The sequence below is a fragment of the Callospermophilus lateralis genome, chromosome 9 (genome assembly GCF_048772815.1).
Source record: "Callospermophilus lateralis isolate mCalLat2 chromosome 9, mCalLat2.hap1, whole genome shotgun sequence".
NCBI classification, from domain to species: Eukaryota; Metazoa; Chordata; class Mammalia; order Rodentia; family Sciuridae; genus Callospermophilus; species Callospermophilus lateralis.
The window spans coordinates 124,546,866-124,574,589 of NC_135313.1; the positions used below are offsets into that span (position 1 = coordinate 124,546,866).

At 38.1% G+C, this 27,724-nt stretch overlaps 1 pseudogene; it reads left to right on the forward strand.

Annotated features, from left to right (window-relative positions):
- Positions 1 to 23,832: 23,832 nt before the first annotated feature.
- Positions 23,833 to 25,466, forward strand: LOC143642140 (eukaryotic translation initiation factor 5 pseudogene; annotated as a pseudogene).
- The last annotated feature ends 2,258 nt before the right edge of the window (positions 25,467 to 27,724 follow it).

A 27,724-nucleotide genomic window follows, 5' to 3' on the forward strand; every position in this document is an offset into this window, starting at 1 on the left:
GGGACAGCACATTCTGGAAACAAGTTTAGCAAACAGTTCTCAAGATTTCAACAGTATTTTGTTAAGCATACAGAAAAACAGGAAGTGACAAGTACTTATTTTATTAACCTTTCACTACAGACTATTCTTTGCCAGATTCCCTAACGTCTTTATTGATATGTGCTTTCCTACATATTTTCCAGAGTTCATCATTTTGACTGACTCTTCATATGTGCTGACATTTACATTCACTCTATACCTGAAAACCTATAGCTAAAGAACTTTTGTTCCAAATCCTATACTCACTCTCCTTTCTAAACCTAACAAATATCTTCCTAATCTTAACGATGATCCCTTTTTGACTGGAAGTTCTGTTTGACAATCAATTATCCAAGGTACAAGGTCCTATGCCAGACCTGCCACTGACCGGCAGAAGCAGCCCAGGTGTCCGCGGGTGTTGTAGATATGTCTCACCAATTGGAGGAGGTGCAGAGCAGAGCCGCCACCCGTGCCTGCAAGGTACGCATACCTGCGACCGAGAGGCAGAACAGGCCCTGCGGCCAGTCAGCGTGGTAGACAGATCACCCCAATTGGAGGAGTAGCACAGCCGCCGAACGCCCCAGCAATGTAGACTTTGCCACTACACAAGAGCAATATAAATATATAGGGGGAAAATTTCAAAAACATAACAGTTTCACCAAGCAGAAAGTAACGCGAGCAGTATGAAAAGACAAGGAAAGAAAGGACCACAAGCAACGCAGTTTAACTCAACTTTAGAAGAGGTAGTAGCTGCAGCAGATGGAATGTCAGCTAAAGAATTCAGGATATACATGCTGCAGATGATCTGGAGTCTCAAGGAAGACATTAGACAGCAAAATCATACAATGAAAGATCACTTTGACAATGAATTACATAAAAAATCAAGTAGCCAAAGATCAACTATACAGGGAGAGAGAGGTTATAAAAAACAAACAAACAGAAATCCTAAAAATGCAGGAAGCAATGAACCAACTTAAAAACTCAATTGAGAATACTACCAACAGAGTAAAAAACTTAGAAGATAGAACATCAGACAATGAAGACAAAGTATTTCAACTTGAAAAGAACATAGACAGAATAACAAGACTGTTAAGAAACCATGAGCAGAACATCCAAGAAATATGGGAAAACATAAAGAGACCAAAGTTAAGAGTCATTGGAATACAGGAAGGTATAGAGGTCCAAAACAAAGGAATGAGCAATCTATTTAATGAAATAATAAGAGAAAACTTCCCAGACTTGAAGAATGAGACAGAATCCCAAATCCTAGAAGCCTACAGGATGCTGAATGTGCAAAATCATAAGAGATCCATACCTAGACACATTATAATGAAGATGCCCCACATACAGAATAAGGAGAGAATTTTAAAAACTACAAGAGAAAGGAAGCAGACAACAGCTGATCATTCAACACAGACTCTGAAAGCTAGATGATCCTGGAAAAACATATTTCAAACACTGAAAGAAAATTCCATCAAGAATCATGTATCCATCGAAATTAAGCTTCAGGATGGAAGATGAAATTAAAACCTTCCACCATAAACAAAAGTTAAAAAAATTTGCAGCTAGAAAACCATCTCTTCATAACATCCTCAGCAAAACATTACAGGAAGAGGAAATGGAAAATAAAAATGAAAACCAACAGTGGGAGGTAGGACAGTAAAGAGGGGAAAATAATCAAGGAGGAAAACAAACCATGTTTAGTAACATAAATAAACAAATATGGCTGGAAGAACAACACATATCTCAATAATACCCCTAAATGTTAATGGCTTAAGCTCACCAACTAAGAGACACAGGCTACTAGAATGGATCACAAAACAAGAACCAACAATATGCCGCCTAAATGAGACACATTTGTTAGGAAAAGACATACATAGACTGAAGGTGCAAGGTTGGAAAAATCATATCAGTCATATGGACTTCGGAAACAAGCAGGAGTGTCCAAACTCATATCAAATAAAATAGATTTCGAGCCAAAGTTAATCAAAAGGGATAAAGAAGGACACTACATACTGCTCAAGGAAACCATACACCAACAAGACTTAACAATCATAAATATATATGCCCCAAACAATGGTGCAGCTATGTTCATCAAAAAAACTCTTCTCAAATTCAAGAGTCTAATAGACCACCATACAATAATCATGGGAGACTTCAACACACCTCTCTCACCACTGGACAGATCTTCCAAACAAAAGTTGAAAAAGGAAACTATAGAACTCAATAACACAATTAATAACCTAGACTTAATTGACATATATAGAATATACCACCCAACATCAAGCAGTTGCACGTTTTTCTCAGCAGCACATGGATTCTTCTCAAAAATAGATCATATATTATGTCACAGGGCAACGCTTAGACAATATAAAGGAGTAGAGATAATACCAGGCATCTTATCTGATCATAATGGAATGAAACTAAAATCAACAATAAAAGAAAAAAGGAAAAATTATTTATCACTTGGAGAATTAAAAATAGGTTACTGAATGATCAATGGGTTATAGAAGATCAAGGAGGAAATTATAAAATTCTTAGAGATAAATGAAAACACAGACAGAACATATCGGAATCAATGGGACACATTGAAAGCCGTTCTAAAAGGAAAATTCAATGCTTGGAGTTAATTTCTTAGAAAAAGAAAAAAAACAACAAATAAATGTTCTCATACTTTATCTCAAAATCCTAGAAAAAGAAGAGCAAAACAACAGCAAAAGAAGTAGAAGGCAAGAAATAATCAAAATCAGAGCTGAAATTAATGAAATTGAAACAAAAGAAACAATTGAAAAAATTGACAAAACTAAAAGTTGGTTCTTTGAAAAAATAAATAAATTCGACAGACCCTTAGCCATGCTAGCGAAGAGCAGAAGAGAGAGAACTCAAATTAATAGCATACGGGATTAAAAAGGCAATATCACAAGAGACAATTCAGAATTACAGAAGATAATCAGAAATTATTTTGAATTCATATACTCCAGTAAAATAGTAGAAGTGAAGACATCGATAAATTTCTTAAGTCATATGATCTGCCCAGATTGAGACAGGAGGATATACACAACCTAAACAGACCAATATCAATTGAGGAAATAGAAGAAACCATCAAAAGACTACCAACTAAGAAAAGCCCAGGACCGTATGGGTATAGAGCAGAGTTTTACAAAACCTTTAAAGAGGAAGTAATACCAATACTTTTCAAGCTATTTCAGGAAAAATGCAAAAATCCTAAATAAAATTCTGGCGAATAGGATATGAAAACATATCAAAAAAATTGTGCACCATGATCAAGGGATGCAAGGCTTGTTCAATATATGGAAATCAATAAATGTTATTCATCACATCAATAGACTTAAAAATAAGAACCATAGGATCATCTCGATAGAGGCAGAAAAAGCATTCATCAAAGTACAGAATCCCTTTATGTTCAAAACTCTAGAAAAACTAGCGATAACACTAACACACCTCAATATTGTAAAAGCAATCTATACTAAGCCTCAGGCTAGCATCATTCTGAATGGAGAAAAATTGACGGCATTCCCTCTAAAATCTGGAACAAGACAGGGATGCCCTCTCTCACCACTTGTGTTCAACATAGTTCTCGAAACACTGGCCAGAGCAATTAGAAAGACAAAAGAAATTAAAGGCATAAAATTAGGAAAAGAAGAACTTAAATTATCACTATTTGCAGATAACATGATTCTATGCCTAGCAGACCCAAAAGGGTCTACAAAGGAACTATTAGAGCTAATAAATAAATTCAGAAAAGTGGCAGGATAGAAAATCGACATGCATAATTCAAAGGCATTTCTGTATATCAGCGAAAAATCCTCTGAAATGGAAATGAGGTCAACCACCCCATTCACAATATCCTCAAAAAAAAAAAAAAAAAAAAACTTGGGAATCAACCTAACGAAAGAGGTGGAATATTATACCATGAAAACTACAGAACCCTAAAGAGAGAAATAAAAGAAGATCTTAGAAGTTGGAAAAATATACCCTGTTAATGGATAGGCAGAACTAACATCATCAAAATGGAGATATTACCAAAAGTTCTCTAAAGGTTTAATGCAATGCCAGTCAAAATCCCAATGGCATTTCTTGTAGAAATAGAGAAAGCAATCATCAAATTCAAATGGAAAAATTAATGACCCAGAAGAGCACAAACAATGCTAAGCAGGAAGTGTGAATCAGGTGGTATAGCGATACCAGACTTCAAACTATACAACAGAGCAATCGTAACAAAAACAGCATGGTACTGGTACCAAAACAGGCGGGTGTACCAATTGTACAGAATAGAGGACACAGAAACCAATCCACAAAACTACAATTATGTTATTTTTGATAAAGAGGCTAAAAGCATGCAATGAAAAAAGGATAGCATCTTCAACAAATGGTACTGGAAAAACTGGAAATCCATATGCAACAAAATGAAACTGAATCATTTTTCTCTCGCCATGCACAAAAGTTAACTCAAAATGGATCAAGAAGCTTGATATCAAATCAGAGACACGGCGTCTGATAGAAGAAAAATTTTTCTATGATCTACATACTGTGGGGTCGGGCTCCAAATTCCTCAATAGGACACCCATAGCACAACAGTTAATAACTATAATCAACAAATGGGACTTACTCAAACTTAAAATTTTTTCTCAGCAAAAGAAACAATAAGACATGTAAATAGGGAGCCTACATCCTGGGAACTAATCTTTACTTTTCACACTTAAGATAGAGCCATAATATCCAGAGTATACGAAGACTTCAAAAATTAGACAATTAGATAACAAATAACCCATTCAATAAATGGGCCAAGGACCTGAAGAGTCACTTCTCATATGAGGACATACAACTGATCAACAAGTACATGAAAAAATGCTCATTATCTCTAGCAGTCAGAGAAATGCAAATAAAAACCAACCTAAGATACCATCTCAATCTAGTAAGATTGGCAGCAATTATGAAGTCAAACAACAACAAGTGCTGGCGAGGATGTGGGGAAAAGAGTACACTTGTACATTGCTGGTGGGACTGCAAATTGGTGCAGCCAATTTGGAAAGTATTATGTAGATTTCTTGGAAAGCTGGGAATGGAACCACCATTTAACCCAGCTATTCCCCTTCTCGGTCTATTCCCTAAAAACCTAAAAAAACATGCTACAGGGACACTGCTACATCGATGTTCATAGCAGCACAATTCCCAATAGCAAGACTGTGTAACCAACTTATATTTCCTTCAATAGATGAATGGATAAAAATTGTGGCATTTATACACAATGGAGTATTACTCTGCATGTAAAAATGACAAAATCATATAATTTGCAGGGAAATAGATGGCATTAGAGCATATTATGCTAAGTGAAGCTAGCCAATCCCTAAAAACAAATGCCAAATGTCTTCTTTGATATAAGGAGAGTAACTAAGAACAGAGTAGAGACTAAGAGCTTGAGAAGATTAACATTAAACAGGGATGAGAGGAGGGAAGGAAAGGGAGAGAGAAGGGAAATTGCATGGAAATAGAAGGAGACCCTCAGGGTTAACAAAATTACATACAAGAGGAAGTGAGGGGAAAGGGAAAAATAATACAAGGGGGACAAATGAATTACAGTAGAGGGGTAGAGAAAGAAGAGAGGAGGGGAGGGGTGGGGAGGGGGGAGGGTAGATGTTAGGAAAAGCAGCAGAATACAACAGACCCTAGTATGGCAATATGTAAATCAATGGATGTGTAACTGATGTGATTCTGCAATCTGTATACGGGGTAAAAATGGGAGTTCATTACCCACTTGAATCAAAGTGTGGAGTATGATATATCAAGAACTATGTAATGTTTTCATCAACCATCAATAAAAATTTTAAAAAAAAGAAAACTAACTTTGGTGAATGGTGAACACGAATCCTAATATTTCTACTGTAACTGACTCAGTTTAACATCAATGCAAGTAGATTCCTATGGGACATGATGTGTATTTTGATGTTCATTTTTACTCAACACTAATACATTAATATTTCTTCAGTTTATTCATATCATATTATAATATTTCATCCACAAGTTAGCAAATTTATCGTCGTTTTTTCCAATTTCAATCACTTCCTGCTTCAGAACTCATGAATTCCTCGGTGTTCTTTGACTGGCCTTTTCAGGAGACTTCTTTCCAAACACATTATTTTCGATTTCCATAATCACTTTTGAAGCAAAACTCACACAAACTTCATGATAAACCATACCCTAATATTAACATTAGGTGTATAACTGGTTGTCATGAATGATTGCATATCAATATAAGATTTCTTATATATTTTCAGATATCAATTCAATCCATTATTTAAAGTGGAACAAGTTATATTATTTATTGAAATTAAGGTCTATTCATGCATTATCTGTATGTTCATAGAAACAGGGTACACCTCTTTTTACCCCCAATGCTATTTTATACATCTTCAAAATACTGCTCCTAGAAATGGTGGAAGAAATAATCATGTCATCTGATCTACATATACATTTTATCACAGTAATATTCGGAAACAAAATGCAAAGGTCGCACTTAGGATTGTACCAAAGCCTAAATGGAAAGTGAACATGGATTACTAACAACATCCATGTCCATGTTGCCTAATGCTCTCAAATGTCAATCCTATTGGGGACTACATATTTGTTTCTTCCTAAGATTATATATTCAAACTCAACCCTGTTGAAAATGTCTTATCCTATCACTCACTTTTTACTTTGCCTGATATCCTAATGTCTCTGTTGATATCTGCTTTCCTACAAATTTTCCCCAGTTCATCATTGTGTCTGACTCTTCTTATGTGCTGACATTTACATTCACTCTCTACCCGAAAAAATATTGCTAAAGAACTTTTGTTACATATCCTATACTAATTCTACTTGCTAAACCTAACTACTATCTTCCAAATGCTACCGACTATCCCTTTTGACTGGATGTTCTCTTCCGCATTCAATAATCCAAGGTTCAAATTCCTCTGCCATTGTATATCGATTTATTTGAGACCTCTGTGCAGATAGTAATTCAAAGCTAAATATCCCAAACAAGTGCCCAATGCCCTTCTGGGATTCAAATCTTACTTTAATTTCTGTTTTCATACATATATTAAACCTCTATATTCTTATAAATATCGCAGGTTCTCGATACCATTATTCATCCAGCAGAATGATTCCTAACCCAAATTGAACATGATATTAACCCTAACCATACACTATTCACTCAATCTAACTTTACAGAAGAGCAGGGACAGATTTATTCTTACAATACAGGAATGTAGGGAATCCTCCACCTGTTGAGAACCTCAAAGTTCCATGCAGAAATGATTCCTTGAGAAGATGTAGGCAGAAATTAAGGACCTGAGAGACCAAAAGTCATTTTCCATGGCAAACAAACTGGTCAGAATGAAGGGTTGTGTCTGAATCAGCCTCTCTATTCTTAATGTAGAGAAGATGGACCAAACCAGGTTTGTGTGGAGAGCCAATTCCGGGTGGCTAAGGTTGATATACAATTCTAAGTTGTGAAAGTGTCAAAGGAAGTAGGGGTAGCCTCCATCTCATGGGATCCTTGGAAGCAACTGTTAGGACAAAGTAGTTGCCAAGGCAGTGACCTCATTCAGTTCTTGAAGAAAGTGACCTACCTCACTTCCTTCTTGATGGAACTTTCTGAACTTGAAATCCAGGAGGCCAGGCACCCAGATCCAGTCCCAGTCCCAGTCCCAGTGGTTTCATTTGTTTGGAATTACCAAGGACAGAGTCAGTCTTCTTGGTACCGACTGATGTGAAGATGGCCAAATGACAGGAAAGATCTGAAGAGGAGCCTTTCCTGACTAAGCAGGTAATGGTCACCACTGCCTCCTGACTGCTTCACAGAGTTGGACAAGGAGACCAGATCTGAGACAGGACAGACCATTACCGGGGAACATAGTATGGTCCACCAGTCAGAGGACACTCCGGACAGTCGTAGCCCTACTTGGGGGAAGGTGGTGCCTTTGTGAGTGTGGGTGTGTGGTTTTGTCTCTGTTCTGAGAACAGGTAGGAAAGAGGGTTTGTTTGGTTTGCAGTGAACTGTTTCTAGTAAGTCGTTTTACAAGGTGAGTGTTTCTATGTCTGTGTATCCCACTGTGTCCGTGGTTTTATACATTAGAAAAGAGAATGCATCAATGAATGTGTACTCTCTAGTAGAAAGCTTCCCAGCATTCCTCCTGCCCAATTTATGAGTGGAGTGCGGTTTCCATATGGATGGGCAACACCTACTACCTGTCTAAGACCCTGTTTTCTTCCTAAATTCTGGCCACTCTCCAGAATAGGCTCTTGATTTTGTGTGCAAGATATTTACCACCTCCAATCTCTGTGACATGGCCATGTACTAGATACCTGAAAGGAATGGCCAGCATTTCAGAAAACTCAGATATCAGTGCGACCAGGAAAGTCTCTGTGGAGAAAACCTGCTTTGGGCTTTTTGCTAACCTATTGTTCTGTTGCCCTGAATATCAGGATATCTTTGCCTCAGGCCATTCTTTTGGAAGCCTGAAGAAAACAGTTTTCAAATGGAAATGAAGGGCATCACCTGTGTCTCTTTGCTTAATTGCTTTGGAAAGGGATGTGTCTGAATCAGCCTCTTGGCCCTGTGTGAGACTGTGGCTTAGATTCTCAACACCTGATGGATCTAAAGAAAGATCCCATGTGTGCATCCAAAAGCAAAATGGCAAAAAGTTCACTCATTTTGAATGAATTCTCTTACCTTCCTCTGTTAGGATCCTGACCTCCATCAAGTGAGAATAGGGATCCTTTCGGCCAAATGAGTTCTTCAAATCTCAGCAGAGGTGCTTGGGTTTCCTCATGACTCAAATTCACATAAAGAATCTAAACCGCAGAGTCAGAAGGCCTCAAATTGGAAAAGCCAAGCAGTATTAACGGCAGGCCTGTTTGATCACTCCTGGTTTACAGGAAGTGTGTCCAGGCCACCTTGACGTTAGGCAAATGAGGGGAACAGGAGTTTATTTTGGACACTGTCTTGGGATGTGCCCCTCATGGAAAACTCCACACAGGAGTAATAAGGAGTGTCTATATGGAAGAAGATGAGGAACATGTGGGAGTGTTTTGGTTTTAATTGTGGTCATTTGTGTGGCGGTTGGAAGACATGACTGGGTCCACCTGGGCTTGAACTCTGGTGTGATTCCCCTTAGAGACTGAGCTCTGAAACTGATCTCAGAGAAGTATTGCCATGAATTGTGTTGTGATTTTAGGAGGCCACGTATGAGAGTCGCCCATGGAACCTGAGATCTAGGCCCAGGTTGGATTTCCAAAGATCACTGGGAATCTCAGCCAGGATAGTACATGAAATTATTCTTAAAGATTTGGCAGCCATATTTAAGTTTCAAAACACACATGGACCTCACATTGTATATCTCAATGGGCCTGGCTTCATGTGCATTTTGGCCACTCTTAGGAAAGCCTTGCCTGTGAGAGTGCTCCAGAGCTTTCATTGAAATTAGCTCTTCACCATTTAATGGTTCCTGAATTAATTGAATCCCTCAGAGCCTCAAACTTCATCCGTGAAAAATGGCTAGAAAATTACCATGAAATTTTTGATATTTCCATGATCAGCTGGCACTGGAGAACCTTTGGATGTCCTGTTTCTGATCCTGATTATACCAGACACTGCCTTGATTGACCGGGTTTCATGAAAATAGTGTGGAACAGTTATACCAGTAAGTTGGAGCCTGGTGAGTAGTTGGCCTAGAGCAGTGGTACACAATTGTGTGATAAAACATCTGTGGTGGGGCCATGTGGATCTGCCATTGGCTTCCAAATGGCTTGTGACTGACATGGTGCAGCCAGCAGATTCATATATGTAAAGGCATCTTGTTATATGGAAAGGATTCACTGCAATGTTCAGAATCATGTTGCTATTCTAACGGAGGCAAACTATGTGGGATAGAACCTTGGTTGGTGCATTCTCCTGCAGACCCTGACTCACCACACCTTAAAGAACTCCCTCCACCACTGTATTTCATTTTAACTCCTTGTATTTCATGAAGCAAATACAAACTCTCAGTGGAGGAGCGAGAAACACCACGAAAAGTGGAGGATGACCAAGGGGCTTCACAGTCCACACTGAGAGACACTTAGACCCCAGTGGCGATAGTTTACCTACAAAGAGAGAATTCAGCACTGCTTTCTCATGTTCATTGGAAAATAAGAAACATGTCCTCCAGGTCACATAGATTCAGGCCCAGCTTTGATGGTCTCTCTACAAAGGAACTAAATCTCCTGACAACATCATATATTTCAAGTTCTCACACTTAGAGGCAGTTTCTAAAAAAGTACTTAGGCCAGCAGAGCTCCATGTTTGTGGAGTGTTTACCCTGTCCCTTACTTTTTGAAACTCCTCTACTACATCCAAAGTTGTGAACTCCTGAGCATTTTCCATTCCTCATATATATTCACAGATTTCCTAACTCTTCTCCTCTAATTGTGTCTTACTTGAAGAGAAGGTAATGTCAAGGCATTGTTCTGGATGAGAGTGGGAAGATTTTTGTGTAGCACATATTTGCATACACATTGTATTCAATTACCTATTTACCATTAGAAATACTGAATCCCTGACCTGAACACATACCCTACTAGACTCTGACTACTAATTCTAATATGATGGAGAAAAATAACACAAACAGAATAGGAATACAAGCAGTTCAGAGGAGGCATGTTTTATAGTTGGAGTTGCCTTTTGCATGATATAGGGCAGCAGTTATAAATCTAGTCAATTATTTGTTGAAATAGTTCTCCATGTGTTTTTAAAGTTAACAAATAAGTGAATTCCTGTCCTTCTTTCTCTGTAGCCTATTCAGCACACGTATTTTTATATACACATATTGAATCCTTCCATGTACCACACGTACATTCTTGTGAGGTGGCTGACTTGGCAGATACAAATTGGAAGAAGAGATCACTCCTCCTAAACACTGCTTGAACTGATTATTCAAATGTGAGTGAGCTTCCTAGTTGAACAACATTATACATAAATCCATGTTCAGTAAAATAAATATTTTTGTATCTGTGGATGATATATATTTCATGGTGAATTTCGTTTGCATATATATTGCTATTTTTAATGTCTGTGTGTGTGTGTGTGTGTGTGTATATACACTCTCAAGATTTTTCAAAATATGAAATATGTGTCTTATTATACACTCCCTAAACTCTTATAAATTTATTTGATGCTTGGGAGGAAAGATTTTAGAAGAGAAGGGAAGAAGTCACTAAAGAGAATGAGAGTAGGCAGGTAGAATTCAAGGAAGGGGAAATAAGAAAATGGAAAAGAAATGAAAAGACAATAGAAAAAAATAGAAAATAAAGAAAGAAAATGAATTTTTTTTAAAAAAATAATAATGATCATATAAAATTTAAATTTAAATTTAAAAAATAATAACAAAAAAATAAAAAATAAATAAAAAATTAAAAACATTTAAAAAAAGTTAAAGAAAAAAAAAAAGAAAAATGAAAATGGAAGAAAAACAAACAAAAAAAAAACCAAATTAAAAAAATAATAATAATAATAAATGCAGTCATAGATTGCAATAAACTTCTCTTCCAGTAGGTGGAGCTGTGCCCACTGGGCCAAGCTTCTCCTCTCAATAGGTGGGAACCAATCACTGTGCAGCAGCTCTTCCTCCCAGACTGGGTGGGTGTTCAATCCTGAGTGCCTAGGGCCTTCTCTCGTGTTTCCTCAAGCCAGGCCCCGTTCACCTGTGACACTCACCACAATACTGGCTACATGCCAGGTCTGCTGCTCCTGGGAGCCCAGTTCATGAACACCTGGGCACACTCTCCATGTTTGTCTCCCTCAGACCCTAAGTTTGTAGAGCTTGGGCCTGAGAACCCCCAGCAAATTTGCTTGCTCTCCGGAAGCCATGCCCCCGGAAGCTGGAGCAAGAGACCTCAATTGTCAGCACTGGTGGGAGCAATGGCCTGGAGGTCTGCGCCACGAGTCACGTGCCACTCCTAACTCCCTCCGTCTGGCTATCTTGCTCAAGGGAGAGCTGGGAGGGGCCCTTAAGATTTTCCCACCAGTTCGCAAATTTATAGGAATTTGTTTCACTTTCAATCACTTCCTGCTTCAGGACACATGTATTCTTCCATGTTTCCTTACTGGTCTTTTCATGAGACTTCTTTCCAAACTCATTATTTTCAATTTCCATAATCACTTTTGAAGCAAAACTCACATAAACTTCATGATAAATTATAACTCTGATATTACCATTAGATGTATAACTGGTTGGAATTAATGATTGCATACCAATATAGGATTTCTTATATATTTTCAGATAAAAATTCAATCCATTATTTAAAGTGGAATGAGTTATATTATTTATTCACAGTATGGTCTATTCATGCATTATCTCTATATTCATAGACGCAGTGTACACTTCTTTGTACTCCCAATACTAATTTTTACGTCTTGAAAATATTGCTCCCTGAAATGATGGAAGAAATACTCATGTCACCTGATCTACTTATACATTTAATCACAGAAATATTCGTAACACAAAATGCAAAGGTCACACTTATGTTTGTACCAAAGTCTAAATGGAAAGTAAACATGGGTTACTAAAAACATCCATGGCCAGGATGCCTAATGCTCTCAAATGTCAATCCTATTGGTGACTACATATTTGTTTCTTCTTAAGATTATATATTCAAACTCAACCTTACTGAAAATGTCTAATCCTATCCCTCACTTTATACATTGCCTGATTTCATAATGGCTCTATTGTTATCTGTTTCCTACATATTTTTCCCAGTTCATCATTGTGACTGACTCTTCACATGTGCTGACATTTACATTCACACTCTAATCGATAACCTGTTGCAAATAAACTTTTGTTCCTAATCCTATACTCACTCTTCTTTGTAAACCTACCGACTATCTTCCTAATCCTACTGACTATCCTTTTTTTGACTGGATGTTCTTTTGTACGTTCAATCATGCAAGGTACAAGTTCTTATGTCATTGTATATTGATTTATCTGAGACCTCTGTGCAGATTGTAATTCAATCCTAAGTATCACAATCATGGGTCCAATGCCCTTCTGGGCTTCAAATGTTACCTAGATTTATGGTTTCATACTTATATTTCACATATATATTCTTGTAAATATCGCAGTTTCAAATACCATTATTCATTCTGCAGAATGATTCCTAAACCAAATCCAACATGTTATTGACCCTAAACATACACTGTTCCCTCAGTCAAACTTTACAGAAGAGCAGGGACAGAGTTGGTCTTACAATACAGGAATGAAGGGGATCTTCCACCTGCTGAGAACCTCAAAGGTCCATGCAGACATAATCCCTGGAAAAGACGTAGGCAGCTTGAAGGACCTGAGAGAGCAAAAGTCAGCTTCCATGGCAAACAACCTTGTCAGGATGATGGGGTGTGTCTGAATCAGCCACTTTCTTCTCAATGTAGAGAAGATGGACCAAACCAGGCCTGTGTGGAGAGCTGTTCCCGTGTGCTTATGGTTGATATACCATTCTAATTTGTGACAGTGTCACAGGAATTAGGGGCAGCCTCCATCTCATGGGACCCTTGGAAGCAACTGTTAGGACAAAGTGTTTTCCAAGGCATTGACCTCATTCAGTTCCTGAAGGAAGTGACCTACCTTACTTCTTTGGTGATGGAACTCTCTGAACTTGGGATCCAGGAAGCCAGGCACCCAGAGCCAGTCCCAGTTCCAGTCCCAGTGGGCTTACTTGTTTAGGTTTAGTTTTACCAATGACAGATTCTGTCTTTCTTGGTACCTACTGATGTGAGGATGGCCAAATGCCAGGAGAGCTCTGAAGACGGGCCTTTCCTGAGTAAGTAGGTAGTGGCTCACCGCTGGCTCCTAACAACTTCACAGAGTTGGCCAAGGAAACCAGATCTGACACAGTACAGGCCATTTCGGGGGAACATAGTATGGCCCGCCAGTCAGAGGACACTCTGGATATTCACAGACTTACTTGGGGGAAGGAGGTGCTTTTGTGTTCGTGGGTGTGAGTTTGTGGTATTGTCTCATGTTCTGAGAATAGGTAGGAAAGGTGGTATGTCTGGTTTGCAGCGGACTGTTTCTAGATAGTCGTTTGACAAGGCGAGTGTTTCTATGTCTGTGAATCCCACTGTGTCCGTGGTTGTAGACATTAGAAAAGAAAAAGCATCAATGTATGTGTCCTGTCTAGTAGAAAGCTTCCCAGCATTCATCCTGCCCAATTTATGACTGGACTGTAGATTGCCTTATCGATGGGCAACACCTACTATCTTCCAAAGTTCCTGATTTCTTCCTGAATTCTGGCCAATCTGCAGAATAGTCTCATGGTTTTGTGTCCAAGATAGGTACCACTTCAAGCTCTGTCACATGGCTATGTACTGAATAGCTGAAGGTAATGGCGAGCATCTTAGAAAACTCAGATATCAGTGTGACCAGGTAATTCTCAGTGGAGAAACCATGCTTTGTGCCTTTTTCTTACCTATTTTTCTGTTTCACTGAATGACAGGAAGCTCTTTGCCTCAGGCCACCCCTTTGTGAAGCATGAAGAAAACAGTTTTCATATGGAAATGAATGGGCATAACCTGTGGCTCTTTGCTTAATTGCTTTGAAAGGGTTGTGTCTGAATCAGACTCTTGGCCCTGTGTGAGGCTGTGGCTTAGATCCTCAGCACCTGATGGATCTAAAGAAAGATCCCATGTGTGCATCCAAAACCAAAATGGCAAATTTCAGTCATTGTGGATGATGTCTCTCTCCTTCCTCTATTAGGTTGCAGCCATCCATCAAGTGAGTATAGGAATCCTTTGGGTCAAATAAATTCTTCAAAGCCATGCAGAGGTGCTTGGGTTTTCTCATGATTCCAATTCACATAAAAAATCTAAACCCCACAGTCATTAGGCCTCAAATTGGAGATGCAGAGCATTAGTAAAGGCAGGCCTATTTGATCACTCCTGGTTCATGGAAATGGTGTCCAGGCCACCCTGAATTTAGGCAAATGAGCGCCAAGGGAGCTTATTTTGGACACTCTCTTGCACTGCACCCCTCATGGAAATCTCCAGCCAGAGGTTATAATGAGGGTCTATGTGGAAGAAGATGAGGGCCATGTGGGAATGATTTGAGAGTGAGAGTCCCCCTTGGCAACTGAGATCAAGGCCAAGGCTGGCTTTCGACTGATCACTGGGAATCTCAGGAAGGATATCACATGATTTTATTCTGAAAGACTTGGTAGCCATAGTTGAGATTCAAAACACACATGGACCTCACATTGTAGACCTCAATGGGCCTTGCTTCATGTGACCTTTTGGCTACTCTTTGGGAAGTCTTGCCTTTGAGAGTTCTCCAGAGCATTCATTGAAATGAGGTTCCTCAACATTTAATGGTTCCTGAATGAATTGAAACACACAGTGCCTCCAACTTTATCCTTGAAAAGTGGCTACATAAATACCCTGAAATTTTTGAAACTCCCATGACCAGTTGGCACTGGAGAACCTTTGAATCTCCTGTTGCTGATAATGAGTGTACCAGACAGTGCCTTGATTGACTGGGTTTCGTGAAAATGGTGAAGAACAGAGATGCCAGTAAGTTGAGACTGCTGAGTGGTGGGCCCAGAGCTGTGGTGTGCAGGTGTGTGATTAAATATCTGAGGTGGGGCCAGGTGGATCTCCAGTTGACTTCCAAATGCCTTGTGGCTGACATGGTGCAGCCAGGAGACCCTTATATGTAAAGGCATCTTGTTATATGGAGAGGTTTCAAGGCAATGATCAGAATCAGGTTGATATGGTCAAGGGGAAAGCTATGTGGGATAGAAGCCTGGTTAGTGCATTCTCCTGCAGTCCCTGACCCACCACACATGACAGAACTAACTCCAGCACTGTGTCCCAGTTGAACTCCTTGTATTTTGTGATGTAAATACCAAACTTCCAGTGCAGCACCAAGAAACACCACCTAAATGGAGGATGACCAAATGGCTTCACAGTCCACACGGGGAGACACTTAGCCCCCAGTGGTCACAGTTTACCTACAAAGAGAGAATTAAGCACTGCTGACTCATGTTCATTGGAAAATAAGAAACCATGCCCTCCAGTCACATAGATGCAGACCCAGCTTTAATGGTCTCACTAGAAAAGAAGCTAAAGCTCCTAACAACAGCATATATTTCAAGTACCCAACCTCAGAGGCAGTTTCTCAAGAAGTCTTTAGGCCGGCAGAGCTCTATGTTTGTGGAGTGTTTACCTGTTAGACCAGGATGTAAGAAACAAACACTGACTCGAATTAAAATCAAATTAAAGCAAGCTTATTATTTCCACCAACTGGGCTGCCTCTTCCTCCCAAAATGGCGGGAACAAGAGAGCAACCACATCTTTCCTACAGCCCAGCTTTATAGCCCAGAAAGTTACACAAAAGTGGGGTTACAGATAACAGAACTCTGACAAGCATCACACTAATGGTAGTTTACATTTTATTTTCTAGCCCCAACATCAAAATTTATGAGGACCATTAGAGCCTCAGAGAGGGTCATTGTCTGGCCACGGAAAGCCAATATTTATGAGGTGTGACTAAATTTTCAGAGAGGGCTGCTATCGGGTCAGAGAGCCATGCATGGGTGAGTTCAAGGCATGGGCAGGCATTCCAAGCAGGTTCAGAATTTGCAGTAATTTATAGTAAAGCCAAAATGATATTTTCATGGCTTTGTTGCAAGATGGCTCCCAATTTTAATAAAAGATAAGGTTGGGTCAATCATTCCCCCCTTTTTTTATGTGTCCCTTTCAAATCTTTGATAGGGTAGGGGAAGAGGACTGAGGAAATTTTAATCCCTCGGGTAACAGTCTCCAAATATTTAGAATTCACTGAAAACCGGTCTCCCTGATATTACCTGACTTAATTAATTACTTCTATTGATAGTCTACTTATTTTTGGCTCCATTGGTGTAAGTAGAGAGTCGTCTCTCTTTTTGGCTTCTTTTGAGCTGAGAGAGGGTGATGTGAGGGTGCATGGTGTGAGGGACATGAGTTGCCTTTTTGAAGTCAGTTGAGGGACATGAGTTGCCTTTTAGAAGTCAATTCGTTTTGAAGTCTGGTTGGGGAAGAACAGGTTGTAAAGTCATCTGGGGATGGGTTCTTCTATGAGAGAAACAAAAAACATGAGTACTGAATAAATGTTGCAGCAGCTGGAACATGTCACTGTATGAAGTTTCCTCACCAATCTTTAATATCCCCAGTTATCAGGACTGTCAACTTAATATTTAACATTTATTGTACAATTGTCCCTCCCCATAAGATACAGTTTAATAATTTAATGTCATCTGATCTTGCAAAATCCTTTCACTAGTATGACCTCTATGTCTAATAGAGAAACATTTAATTTTGTTACTCACTGCTGGATAATCGTACTAGCAAACACCAAGCCTACCTGTGTAGGTTAGGAATATCTGTAGGCCTTAAACTAAAAACTTCTGCCTCTGGTAGCTCCTCTTGCTAGTCTCTCTTTATAGTTATGAGGCACTCCTGTCTGAGAATCCTTCTTTGTAGCCCCCAGTCTTACTTATTTTGGTAGGCTAACATAAAGTGTATACCTAAAAATATTATTATTATTATTATTATTATTATTATTATTATATAAAATACCCAGGAATGGCTGTATTTTGCTTTCAACTATCTTTGCTAAGTGCTTAAGATGAAGCAGTCAAACTGAATTTTGTTTCTATCTATTGTTAATAGTCAGCTGAGCTTTTATGGGAGTCATTCCTGGGGAAACTTGAGAGCAGCTTCTCAGTTCTGCTAGTGCCATTTGCGCTAGGTGGGTCCAGGTCTTGCTTGCCCATGTGCCTTCTCTCGGAAGAATCAGGGATGTCTCCCTTCTCTGATGACTCTCCTCTTTGTAGCAAATGCACTGATTGGCTTTATGTTCTCCAGTGGTCTCATTAATCTCCCTGATCAGGAGGTTATGTGGGCCAGAGTTGCAAAGCTCTTAGAGAAGTCCCCTGTTTCCTGGATTCAGACTGACTCAGGGGGCAAGAGCCAAATATTGGTTTTCTTGGCCCTTTTCACTTAAATTTAATTTTAAATCCTAATCTGAAACAAGCAGCAAATAAATTTTAACAGCCTGTTAATGTCTATAACTTTATAATAATTTATATTTTATTAATTGCGATCTTATTATTCTGTCTTTCTTGTAGGTGATGACGTATTATCTTAAATTAACCCATGTTCTGTTCTAAAAGCAACACTTCTGTAAAACGCCAACAGGAAATCATTAGATCACTTATAAGAAAATTACAAAATAAAATTTTTTAACAAGAGTAAAAATACTTAGTTCATGTAATACCTACCCTGAATTTTTTGGGTGAGTTATACATTATATCCCCTTTTTGAGATCCTATTAATCTTGACAGAAGAAAAAAACCTTTTGAACATAACTTTAAATGAAATAAAATCTGACCTACTGCTTTCGTAGTCATTCTCACATGTAGTAAGATTGGACACAGAGCCTTATCTCAGGTAAGGCAGGGCTCTTTATAAATCTTAAGTGTTTTAGTGCTAAAGCTGATCTTTGTTTTTTAAATATCATTTTACAAAGTTTACATAAATTGTTTGAGGTCACATGAACATTAGCTAACACCATATGATATCACATTTAAAACATGAATTAAAGAACGGCTGGAAGTTTTTAACCTTTACATAGATTAGGGTATCATTAACTTAAAAATATATTTAAATTGTTCCACAATGTAAAAAGTAACATAAAACTTTACATATCTTATTGATAACAGGTAAATAAATCCCCAATATATATTTTATTTACCATACAACTTCAGAACACCTGCTTGAATAATGCGTACTTATACAGACTTTAGTATATCAATCAGATATCAAACAAAAGTACTCATGAATGAGTAATCCCATATCAAATTTACTTTACTTATTTATCAAAATATTAGAAAAATGTACTGAACAGTGTAAACCATATTTATTGTTTGAAGGAAAAGTCCTAGAACAAAGGCATATCAGACCATTTGTAGACATTAATATTTTATTAGATTTTTGAACACCTAGAAAAACTTGTAAGCTTAAATTTAAAGACATTTATATTTATCTGTTATCCAATTTATAATTGAAACATTTAAATCACGTGAATTAAAGATCTTTGGACCCACTTTTTAAAATTGTTTTTATGAGTGATTTTTTAATATAAGTGTTTATTATATATGTTAATTTGTGTATCATAAATATGATATATGGACATATGTATATATATAGACATGCAACACATAACAAAAGTGTGCACACATAATAATAGTGAAGGCCTTGTAGCTTTTAACAGGTGAAATCTCCATTGCAATGTTTTAAAAATTCCACAGTTGGTCAAAGATAGAACTGATCAGAAAAACATTAACCTAGGTCTGTAGGATCAAAATCATGAGCTCAAAAAATAAATAAAGAATCTATGGAAAAAATTATGAGTCCTAGATAAAATGACTTGCCAGTAATTAGTAAATACCACACAATATACCTTTTTTCCCCTTAGGCCTCATATCAGTCTTCTTTTGAGTTTACAGGCTTCTTTCATTTGCATTTGAAAATAAGTCCCGGCTGAGGTCTGGAAGGAGCAGGAAAAAATGGCTATTCTGAGCACACACCTCAGTCCTAAGGAATTTTAACCATAATTTTCTGGTTAGGATGTTGAAAATTATGATACAAGTTTAAAATACAATTCACAAAATTTTATATAATTACAAGTTATTTTGTCAACAGATACCATACTATGATTCAGTATCCTTGTCCAAATTAATGCACTGGCACACACAGTGAAATTTTCCCAGGCTACCCAATTCAAAATTCGTGAAAAAAAGACTGAATGATTGGGAAGTTACTTGCCAACTTGGAAGTAGAGTTCTTTAATTTTCCATCCTAAGTATGTAAGTTCTTTGGCATGAATTATCTGAAATCATAAACAAAACAATTACCTAAACCCGACTTTTAACTGCAAGATTGTGCAATGCTTCAAAAACCCATTCAGATACCAGATTGTTACAATAAAACATCATCATTTAGACACACATTTAGCTAAGATCATTCTCAAAAAACAATTTATAATATCAACACATTATTTCACATGTCTTAAAGGGCCAGAAAAAAGCCACAAGGCAGAAACAAAGGAACTCCAGACTATGTCTGACAGACAGAAGCCTTTACAACAGAGCAGATAAGAGAAAAATCTCCTACACCAGTGGCACCACAGATGTCCCCACAAGGGGCCCAGATGTTTTCACAGAGGAGCAACCTGAAATGTAAAACCAAGGGTCTCCATGGTGACTTTACTGCATTTAGTGTTCCCTTTTTCTTTTTCTCTTTTGTAAGAGGACAGAGGTGGCATAATTCTTACAGTGCAGGGGACAAAGGAGAAAATTCCCTGAAGCAACAGGGCTTTGGCAGATGCTGGGAGTCCCTCAGTCCCTCCTTTTACTTACAGGATTAGCTCTTCTGTTTCGGTTCCACCCCAAGCATGCTCCATCTCCTAACATTTCAGTAGTCAGCTCTTAAAAAGTTCTGGGACGGGGGGGGTATCAAAATTTTTAACATAAAGTTCGGTTCCTGAACTTGAAGCCAATTAAAGCCAATTTAATAATGAGGACAGGGTTTTGAGAAAAAGAAAATGGGAGGTTTATTGCTTTGCTAACAAAGGAAAAACAAGGGGACTCTGCCCAAAGGTTGTGACTCTCTTGATCTGGAAGGACCAGGGGTTTTTAAGGAGTTTCACTTGTTAACCTGGGATATACTCAGTTCTTCGTTCCCCAGCAGGCATTGCCATCTGGAGTGGGTGTGCTCCAGGCAGCAAGCTAGGGGCTTCTCTCATCTTGCTTAACAAAGGAAGGTAAAGTTCATCGCAGTTCCTTAAAACACAGTCCAAAGGGGTGTCAGGCTTACTTGCTTTGTTACCCATTTTCACTTCAAATATCCTTAAGATTTTACCACAAAAATCACACAAAAAAAGCACAAAAACAAACAAACAAAAAACATATAGAACACAGAATAAAACACAAAGAAACAGAAACCCGGTGAAGCAACAGAAAAACAGAGGAGCAATGCAACGTCTTGCTAAAGCTCCGGGGAAGGAGCTTGCGCGTGCCCTTCGGCACCTTTCTGCCCTTCCAGAGGAATTCCCTACAGAACAGAACAAAGGATAGAACGATTGTCACTACTGTCCTGGACAGAAGTGAATGTGAGCCTCCCCAGGCCACCTCTCTGTCATCAGAAAAGATCTCCCTTAACCAGATATCAGATGTTATAAAGGCGTCACTTACCTATGGAGGCCTCCTCTACCAGGTGCTTGCTAATAGTTTTAGTGCGGTGGTTCACTGCAGTGCTCCCCAGACTGAAGGCTCACCCCAAGGCCTTGTAACATCTCAAGTTGTGCACCCCCTAGAGTGGCTCTCCAGCCCGGTGCCCTGGAGGGAAGGCCAGCTTCAGAATTTTCAGTAGTCTGGTCTTGTGATTGGGTCGGGCAGCGTCATCTCACAGGGGAACTCCAAAATGTTAGACCAGGACACAAGAAAAGACCACTGACTCCAATTAAAATCAAATTAAGGCAAGCTTATTATTAAAACCGGCTGGGCTGCCTCTCCATCCCAAAATGGCGGGAACAAGACAGCTGCAGCCCAGCTATATAGCCCAGAAAGTTACACAAAAGGGGCTTACAGAAAACAGAACTTTGAAAACATCACACTAATGGTAGTTTACATTTTTTTTTTGCTGGCCCCAACATCAGAAATTATGAGGACCATTAGAGCCTCAGAGAGGGTCGTTGTCTGGCCTGGGAAGGAAAATATTTATGAGGTGTCACTAATGTTTCAGAGAGCGCTGTTATCTGGTCAGAGAGCCAGGTATGGATGAGTTCAAGGCACGGGCAGGCATTCCAAGCAGGTTCAGAATTTGTAGTAATTTATAGTAAAGCCAAAATTATCTTTTCACGGCTTTCTGGCAAGATGGCTCCCAATTTTAATAAAAGATCAGGTTGGGTCTATCAAGCCTGTCCCTTACTTTTGGAAACTCCTCTGCAACCTGCAAGGTTTTGAACTCCTGAGCATTTTACATTCCAGACATGTATTCACAGATTTTCGAACTCTTCTCCTCCAATTCCGTCTTGCTTGGGGTGAAGGTAATATCAAGGCATTGTCCTGGATGAGAGTGGGAAGATTTTTGTGTAGCACATATTTGCATACACATTTAGAAGATCACTCCTCCTAAACACTGTGGGAACAGTAAATTCAATCTATTTGGGGAGCTTCCTAGCTGAACAACATTATACATAAATCCAAGTACATTAAATAAATAGTTTTGGATCAGTGGATGATATATATTTCAAGATGAATTTAAATTGGCATATATATTGCTACATTTTAATGTCCGTGTGTGTTTTGTGTTTAAAATGTTTTGTGATTTATGTGGATTTATAATCAAATTTTCACAAGATTATTCTCAGAAATATTCATCCACCTGAAATACATATTTTTTTCCTAGTACTGAAAACTAACTTCAGTGAATGGTGCATAAATATCCTAAAAATTCTACAGTAACTGACCCAGATTAACATCAATGCAAGTAGATTTCTATGGGACACGATGTGTAATTGGATGTTCATTTTTATTCAACACTGGTACATTACTTTTTCTGCAGTTAATGCACATCATACAATATATATTTCATCCAATATTTTGCAAATTTATAGGCATGTGTTTCACGTTCAATCACTTCCTGCTTCAGAACACATGTATTCCTCTAGGTTTCTTGACTATTCTTTTCATGAGACTTCTTTCCAAACACATTATTTTTGCTTTGCATAATCACTTTTGAAGCAAAACTCACACACCTTTCAGGATAAACCATAACCCTAATATTACCATTAGATGTATAACTGGTTGGTATGAATGATTGTATATCAATATGAGATTTCTTTTATGTTTTCAGATATCAATTCAATGCATTATTTTAAGTGGAACCAGTTATATTATTTACACAAAGTATGATCTGTTCATGCATTATCTGCATATTCATAGACACAGGGTACACCTATTTGTACCCTGAATACTAATTTATACGTCTACAAAATATTGCTACAGAAATGGTGAAAGAAATACTCATGTCACCTTATCTACATATACATTTTTTACAATAATATTCTGGATACAAAATGCAAAGGTCACACTTATGATTTTACCAAAGCCTAAATGGAAAGTGAGCATGGATTAATGAAAACATCCATGTCCTGGTTACCTAATGCTCTCAAAGATCAATGCAATTTGTGACAAAATATTTGTTTCTTCCTAAGATTATACATGCAAACTCAACCCGTTTGAAAATATCAAACAAATTACACACTTTATACTTTTGCTGATTTTCTAATGTCTCTATTTATATCTGCTTTCCTACATATTTTCCACAATTCATCATTGTGACTGACTCTTCACATGTGCTGATATTTACATTCACTCTCTACCCGAAACCCTATTTGTAAAGAACTTTTGGTAGTCAGAGCGAGAACATTCCAGAGGTCGCCAGGCTCGGCGCTGCTGGTGTGGACGCAGACGTCGCTGGGACAGCCCTTCCCGCTGCTCAGCGGCGGCACCTGCCTGGCCGCCCTCCACTCCCCCGCCCCGCCACTCCGGACCCAGTTTCCAGCACCTCTTCCTCCCAGTCCCGGGTGACCAGCGTTGGGTTTATGTCTTTATTTGACGAAAACGAGCTGTTGTGCAGCCATTGGTACCTGTATTGGGGAAACATAGCGTAGAAGCAAGGAGCTTACAGCCTCAGCGGCGAAAATTTTTTCATGTCAGAGACCGAGAACTCTTGCAGTCATTTATGTCATCCCTTCTTCTCCAGACAGAAGATACCAAAAAGTTGCAATCAAAGATCTCTTCATCTTATTGATAAAGCCACTAATAAGCCAAAATGTCTGTCAACGTCAACCGCAGCGTGTCAGACCAGTTCTATCGCTACAAGATGCCCCGTCTGATTGCCAATGTTGAGGGCAAAGGAAATGGAATCAAGACAGTTATAGTCAACATGGTTGACGTTGCAAAGGCACTTAGTCGGCCTCCAACGTATCCCACCAAATATTTTGGTTGTGAGTTGGGAGCACAGACCCAGTGTGATGTTAAGAATGACCGTTACATTGTCAATGGATCTCATGAGGCGAATAAGCTGCAAGACATGTTGGATGGATTCATTAAAAAATTTGTTCTCTGTCCTGAGTGTGAGAATCCTGAAACAGAACTGCATGTCAATCCAAAGAAGCAAACAATAGGTAATTCTTGTAAAGCCTGTGGCTATCGAGGCAAGCTTGACACACATCATAAACTCTGCACATTTATTCTCAAAAACCCACCTGAGAATAGTGACAGTGGTCCAGGAAAGAAAGAAAAGGAAAAGAAAAATAGAAAGGGCAAAGACAAGGAAAATGGTTCTGTATCCAGCAGTGAGACACCACCACCACCACCACCAAATGAAATCAGTCCTCCTCCACATGCTGTGGAAGAAGAGGAGGATGATGATTGGGGAGAGGATTCAACTGAAGAAGCTCAGAGGCGTAGAATGGATGAAATTAGTGACCACGCAAAAGTTCTGACACTCAGTGATAATTTGGAAAGAAATGTAGAAGAGCGTGTCAATATTTTGTTTGATTTTGTTACGAAAAAAAAGAAGAGGGTATCATTGACTCATCAGACAAAGAAATTGTCGCAGAAGCAGAAAGGCTGGATGTAAAAGCCATGGGCCCTCTTGTTTTAATTGAAGTTCTTTTTAATGAGAAAATTAGAGAACAGATTAAGAAATACAGGTGCCATTTCTTATGATTTTGTCACAATAACAAAAAAGCTCAATGATACCTTCTTCATGGTTTGGAGTGTGTGGTGGCAATGCATCAAGCTCAGCTCCTCTCTAAGATTCCACATATCTTGAAGGAAATGTATGACACAGACCTTTTAGAAGAGGAGGTCATCATCACCTGGTCGGAAATGGCCTCTAAGAAATATGTATCAAAAGAACTTGACAAAGAGATTCGTGTCAAACAGAACCATTTATAAAGTGGTTGAAGGAAGCAGAGGAAGAATCTTCTGGTGGTGAAGAAGAAGATAAAGATGAGAACATTGAGGTGGTGTACTCAAAGACTGCCAGTGTACCGAAAGTTGAAACTGTGAAGTCTGACAACAAGGATGATGACATTGATATTGACGCCATTTAAAAGAATGGATGCAACCTAGCTTAACAGTGTAATGCTGCAAATTTTTCTCCATTATCAGCCAGAAGTGCAACATGTATGTGTAAAAGCTAAAATGGCTTAACATCATGCTACACTTTAATACTAAAAATATATTACTGTGAGTGGTCTGTAATTAGCCCAATGAGACATCTAGGAAGTCCATACACACATCAGTGAGCAAATGTAGTTTGCTTATTTATAGCATGTTTCTTTTGGAAAAACTAGTGGTGGACACATTTGGATCACATTTATACAGATTTAAAAATAAAGATTTGATTTTGGTCATTCTTCAGATTTTGGGCTCTGAATGACTTAGCTAAAGTAATTGGTTCCTTTTAAAAAGTGGTGCCATCATTTAACCTGACATGGTCCTTGGAGCCTGGTATATTTTGTTAGGTGCTGAGACCATTCAGGCGTTTTCAGAAGAATGTAAACAAACTTGTTTGTAATGATCTTACTGAGCTGTTAAATCTAGTACTTTTGAATTTTTTTAGTCCCTCAAATTGGCATCTGTAATTTTTTTGTGCTGAGATAGACTGATAATCAAATGACAGTGCAACATCTTGTTGAGAAATAAAAATATTCTGAGTGGCCTATAAATAATTTTAAGAACTAGTTTTGAAGTTTGGAGATGTGATTTTTCAGTTCATGTACACTAGCCCCAAATTTTAGTCTTTGGAGTCATGTGCATTGCACTTTGGATGAGCCAGGGAAAAATTAATAAATTAACAAATAAGTATTTTAATATGTATGTAGTGGTTGCTCTGTAACAAGAGAAAACTCAAACTTTGAGGTGTGATTAAATAATAAATTCTGATTTTATTTGGGGGAAACAGGGAAAGGTGCATTTAATATCTAAGAACTCAGCAGTTTTTCAGCTTTTACCCTTAAGGTTTAAATTATAATTTCAAAATGTTGAGACATTCTATCTTGTGTTCAGTATGTCGTGCACCCCCCCCCAAAAAAAAGAAAAAAAATATTGTGGTTTATGCAATGGCTTTTACATTTGGACATGTAGCTTATGCTGTTTTAGATTTTGGTTATTGCCTTGCCAAAAAAGTGTTGCTATATTTCAAACTGGATTTTTTCCCCCAAAAAAGTCTTATTTAAAAAAGAAACAAGTTAAAGGCATATTTCTACACACCTTTCTCACCACTGGACAGATCTTCCAAACAAAAGTTGAATAAGGAAACTATAGAACTCAATAACAAATTAATAACCTAGATGTAATTGACATATATAGAATATACCACCCAAGATCAAGCAGTTACACTTTTTTCTCAGCAGCACATGGATCCTTCTCAAAAATAGATCATATATTATGTCACAGGGAAACTCTTAGACAATATAAAGGAGTAGAGATAATACCATGCATCTTATCTGATCATAATGGAATGAAATTGAAAATCAACGATAAAAGAAGGAAGAAAAAGTCATGCATCACTTGGAGAATGAACAATAGTTTACGGAATGATCAATGGGTTATAGAAGACATCAAGGAGGAAATTAAAAAATTCATAGAGATAAATGAAAACACAGACACAACATATCGAAATCTATGGGACACTTTGAAAGCAGTTCTAAGAGGAAAATTTATTGCTTGGAGTTCATTCCTTAAAAAAAGAAAAAAAAACAACAGATAAATGATCTCATACTTCAACTCAAAATCCTAGAAAAAGAAGAGCAAAACAACAGCAAAAGAAGTAGAAGACAAGAAATAATTAAAATCAGAGCTGAAATTAATGAAATTGAAACAAAAGAAACAATTGAAAAAATTGACAAAACTAAAAGTTGGTTCTTTGAAAAAATAAATAAAATCGACAGACCCTTAGCCACGCTTATGAAGAGAAGAAGAGAGAGAACTCAAATTACTAGCATACGGGATGAAAAAGGCAATATCACAACAGACACTTCAGAAATACAGAAGATTATCAGAAATTATTTTGAATCCTTATACTCCAATAAAATAGAAGATAGTGAAGGCATCAATAAATTTCTTAAGTCATATGATTTGCCCAGATTGAGTCAGGAGGATATTGACAACCTAAACAGACCAATATCAATTGAGGAAATAGAAGAAACCATCAAAAGATTACAAACTATGAAAAGCCCAGGACCGGATGGTTATACAGCAGAGTTTTACAAAACCATTAAAGAGGAACTAATACCAATATTTTTCAAGCTATTTCAGAAAACAGAAAAAGAGGGAGAACTTCCAAATTCATTCTATGAGGCCAACATCACCCTGATTCCTAAATCAGACAAAGACACTTCAAAGAAAGAAAACTAGAGACCAATATCTCTAATGAAACTAGATGCAAAAATCCTCAATAAAATTCTGGCAAACCGGAAACAAAAACATATCAAAAAAATTGTGCACCATGATCAGGTAGAATTTGTCCCTGGGATGCAAGGTTGGTTCAATATAC